Genomic DNA, 5,508 nt, shown 5'->3' on the forward strand with positions numbered 1-5,508 from the left:
TATAGAAGGTAGTAGAGAGCAGAGTACTCATCCTTGAATGTTGTGTGTGATCATAGAGGAGATTTTGTTTCCCATCTTCACTGATTATAAGCTGTCAGGAATGGCGGATCCAGTTATAATGAGTCACCTTCATTACCCATTGTCCTTTTTCTTCAATAGCCTTTTTTAAACTGCAGCACCTGGTAGTCCTCCTAGGATTGATCCAGGTGCGATCACCAACCTGGCGATTTAAGGGGGATCCTGCCCCAGAAATGATGCATCACGTACTCACCGGAAGTACTGCCAGATGTTCGGATGCTGGCTTCCCGGTGACACACATACGCAAGCGCTGACATCACTGGAATAAGCGGGTTGGCCATTTTCATTTTCAAATCACCTGTGGACATGACCTAGGTAAGTTTAACTGGGTTCCATGACTACCTCTAAGGTAAGTCAAGGAACTGGTTGGATTCCAACGGGGTTGACCGGGTCAGACCCTTTCTAACTGCCGAGCAAATTGCCCGGTTAACCCCATTTTACACAGCAGTTTGAAAAGGCCTAATAATCACCAGCACCACCCTACAATCATCTCACATATAATCCCAAAACATCCATCATTTACCAATACCAGCTTTTTGCATTTGCCACACTCCTCACTGTGATTTCATTCATCTCCTGATGAAGCTGTTTCAGAATACCCATAGGGTTAACTGCTTTGAAGCACGGTGGCTTTCCCTGCCTCTCCCAGTGCAGCACACACTGAGTGATGGTCTTCATTCTCACTGCAACAAGTTACGCAGGTATGTGAGTGCCTGTTAAAACAGCCCCTTCAACCAGAGCTCCCAGTGCATTCCACATGCTGAACTGTCTCCTGTGCTCTTGCACACTTGAGGTTATTATTTGTATCTTTGCTGCAGATAGTATCAAGGAGAAATCTTTGGTCAGCAAAGGTTTATCAAGATAAATCAAGGAAACAATTGATCCACTCCTTCACATCTTTGGCTATAAAAATTCAACTGCACGATGTCTGTTTTTTATTCACAACAGATGATGCATAGGTCCCTATAGGGTCCCCAAGCATGCAAGCTCATTTGTGACAGAAGTCATATTGTTAAGGCTATCAACACATGCACAGTTAAAGCGCAGCAGGAGCATGCAGTGTAGGCACACTTCGAAATCAATCAGTGGGCAATGGTAATTTGACACCAGTGCTGCCAAATTGGAGCTCAGTCCTCCAGCTAATGTCCTCTGTTAAACACACACAGTTGATTATGCTTTCAGCAGCAGGAAGGCACACCAGCGGTGCTACTTAAAAGGATAATCCACTGCTTGCTGGATAATTGGTGATACAGGAGCTATGTGTCAAGTTAGAATTGTGCTGTGACCAAAAACATTCCACTCTTTCAATGTCCACCTGATTTGTGAGAGAGCGGGCCTATATTCTTTTTCGAAAGCAGTCCATCATTTCAACTGCATTTGAGCCTCAAGAGACCAAAGGATGGCAGCTGATTGATAGCCATCTGCTCATAATGTGGGTCATGACTCTGATATACAACCCATGCATAAAAGGCAACGTGGGTATAATAAATGCCATATGCCAAATATGATTAAGTCAAGCACAGGCATGCTCAAATAAGTGCCCACACCACAGAGAGAGCCCAATGGATGAGGATTCACAATTTCAGAAGTTAGCTGGTATTCACATTTCACTCAGGATCAGACACCCTAAGTGAGGGCTCACCCAGCCAACTTTCCACCCTGGTTGTTGGCAAATTAAAGATACATGAAATTATCTGGACTTAGCCACGGCAGCAAAGCAGTTCCTCACAGAAACACGTTGGAAGCCAGTACTTGTCCAAGTAACAGTTTAGAAGTACCCACCTGGAGTTTAGCAAAGCAAAGCTGGGTGACATTCAATCCCAAAACATCAATGAAGGAGGAATTTAATGTGGGCTGCAGTGCCACAACTATCTCCAGCATAAACCTTAGTGTCATTAGGACTTTATCGTTCTCACCATTCATAAGGTGAGTAAATATACAACAGGAGGAGAAGGAAGGTTAAGGGAAAGGGCAGCGTCCCCTTTCTGCAACCCTGAGATCCCCTTTATCAGAAGTTCCATTTTTCCCAACATATCACAGGTAATGTTTTACCTCAATCTAAAGGTGATAGCCAACTAAAGTTACTCTTTAAGACAAAATAATATAAACTGACCATTCCATATCGCACAGAAATGTTAACAGGTTACCCTTGTGGAATTCGTTAATGCTTGTTTTCCATGAGGTTTTTCCTATTTTGATTCTGTTAAGCAGGACTTGCCCAATAATTGGCACTGCTGGTGAATGCTGTTTCACAGAAGAAGCTGTTGATGTCCTTTGAAGAGTGACCTCAGCCTGGAATCTCTAGCTTCAGAACCAACTCTTCATAATGAGAGACAGCAGTCTTGACCAGCAGCCTGATGGGCAAGAGTAACAGTATTATTTTCTCTAGTTTCAGCCCTGCTGTTGGCTATGTACTTTACTGAAATAACTACTTGTGATAGTACAGATCTATCACCAATGTATATAGTGTATATAGCTACAGTATCTAGACTGTGCTTACAGCGATTGGCTGAGAGCTTAGCCACGCCTACTGTCTGGGCCTTAAAGGGTTGTGTCCCTAGCCAGGTTGGATCATTCCGGACTGGTCGGCCACCTGTGAAGAGCTCCTGTCTTTTGCTAATAAAAGCCTTGGTTTGGATCAACAAGTCTTTGATTCTTTCGACGAGCTCTACACTACTATCTTGATGGGCACTGCCTCCTTCATAGGGAATAAGATGATGTACTTGTCCTGGTCTGGTGGTGCTGTCTGAAATTGTGTGCTACTCCGGCCTGTAAGCAGGACAAAAATCATGTATGCATTTGGATGTTGTGCTGTCGTGGATGAACAGCTGGTGATGAATGAAAGCCAGGAGACATGGTTGTGAAACTAGAAGCAGAAGGAAGTATATGATACAATATAATTGGTTACACAGGCTATACACCACACCCCAAAAGTTAAATAAATGGGACCCAACAGTATCAGACTGATGTTTTCGCTGTAAGAAGGAAACGGGAACAACAGGACGTGGAATTTGGACATGTGAGAAAGTTGAAAAGTTTTGGGAAGAGCTAAACCAGGTATTAAAAAGCAACATACCAAAAAACCCAGAGATCTTCCTTCTAAGTAATATAAGAAGTAAAGAACTTGGACTCGATTTGGATGGAGCACAAAAAAGATTTATTATGATAGCCTTAGCTGTAGCAAAAAAATGTATTATGTCAACCTGGAAATTAGAAGATAGCCTGAGAATACAACAATGGTACAGAGAAATGAATAAATGTATTCCATTTGAAAAAATAACATATAATTTAAGAAATAACATCACAGTATTCGAACAAATTTGGGAACCGTACATGGAACACAATAGAGAAGTCCTACCGTGGACCTCCACCACCTAAAATGACAGAAGGAGAAGAAGACGAAATGAACTGATCCAGTATGTAAAAGTAGAAGACACAAATTTCTTGTTTATTTTCATCGTGTGACGACATTATTTAATGTATCATATATGTTGAACGTTGAGTGAGTGGGTAGGGGGGGGGTGGAGGAGGGAGGGAGAAAAAGGGGAGAAAATGACACTGCGTATATTCAAGAGGGAAATGTTTGTGTGTATTTTGGTCAGTATGGTTCATAGTGTGAAAAATTTAAACAAAATTTAAAAAGTATGTGAGGATGAGCTGCATATTCATGATTGATAGAGGTAGTTAAGTGTTTGAATGGCAGGGCTATGCTGTATTGAGCAGTGTCTGAGGGAAGTGTCACAATTAATTGGATGAACCATTATAAAATGCATTCACTGATTCTGACTACTCATGGCAAGAACTTGAGCATTGTGCTGCACTGCAGGGAGGTCCATGCATCTTAACTCCTATCACTGGCCATGGCAGCTTTCTTCTGATGCGGCCACAATTTAGCCAATGAGATGCAGGTGCACCATGTGCTGTGATAGCCATTAATGAATTATGGCCTACTGCTGAGATTGTTGGCCATTGAATAGTGCCATAGTGCTGACTATATTCAGCAATCATATAAATGAGCTAGTGAATCAAAGTTGGCATCTTATCTGCTTTGGAAGTAATTAATTGCCCAGCTGAATCCCTGTGTCTACTTTGAGGTACTTCCCACCCAAGCAGTATTCAAAATGACTACCCAACAAGTAGCCTTGAAATAAACATATGAATTTAACAGAACAGCTAGTCCATCATATCTACCACACACTGTGGAGATACCAACCTGAGAAAAAACCAAGTTGCTCTATTTCCTGACTTTTCCTGCAATTATGACCCAAACTGGATTAAGGGATAAAGTTTGATGTGCACATAAACATTAAATTCCTGACAATCTTTACTTGTATTAATAATAACAAATTGATACACATTAACCAAAGGTCAATGCCAAACAAGCAGGTATTTAAACCTCTTCTGAATTGAACTTGTAACACTCAGATTGGACCACAGGAGGGGATTCATAACTGAGGACATCATTTTCTATGTTTTTTTAAAATCTGGAGAGAGTGGGAAATCATTTTCATTACATCCTATTTAATGTGATTTGTTATTATTATTAACAATTCAGTCTCTGGAATTTTTCTCATAAATGGTTGTAACCTCTGTCAAAAGTGAATAGCCTGTAATTTACAAATTTGACCATTGTGACATTTGCTTAATAACTTTGCTCTTCTTTTTCATCCTTGATAAAGCTTTTAAGTTGCTATTCCTTGAAAGTTAACATTTTAAATGGTGTCAGCTGCCACCTTCTTTGGTTCTGAAACATTAAAATCGTTAGTATTTTGACCTCGTTAGCCATATTGAAGTAAAAGAGGTACACACCTACATTGGAAAATACTATCACTTAGAAACCTGGCAAATTACAGCTTCTCACCATCCATATCCAGTCTCCATTATGTCTGGACACAGCACATTAACTGGTTCATTATCTGCTTCAAAACATATGAGCTTGGGTTTGGGTGGGTCACCCTGATGATATCTTGAGGTGCTTGGCTAATTATTACAATTAAGTACTCCCATTCACAGGACCAGGTATTTAAAATGGTGCCACAACCTTGGAAAATGGGTATCTGATGCTTTCACAAAGACTAAGCAGGAGGACTCTTAACTACAAAATGCACTGATTGTCATAAAGCATAAAGGAAATACCCACTTAATAATTTAAAAGAAATTGCTATTCTATAGTTCAAATTAGGTCTTTTGCATGAAGACTTTGAATAGTGTGCAATGAAGTCTATTGAAGAAATGTAAGCAATTTACCTTTTTTTCCTAATCACCAGTTTCGCATTATACACAAAGATCTCTCTCTATGAAATAATTGAACCAGGCTTCCTTAAAATAATCTTAGAATGTAATATTTAAAAAAATACATCCTGCAATGCAAAATTATTTTACAATTAAGTTCACTCTGCATTTATTCAATTCAAAGCTGATATTGTTCGG

This window comes from Narcine bancroftii, chromosome 4 (genome assembly GCF_036971445.1).
Source record: "Narcine bancroftii isolate sNarBan1 chromosome 4, sNarBan1.hap1, whole genome shotgun sequence".
Taxonomy (NCBI): domain Eukaryota; kingdom Metazoa; phylum Chordata; class Chondrichthyes; order Torpediniformes; family Narcinidae; genus Narcine; species Narcine bancroftii.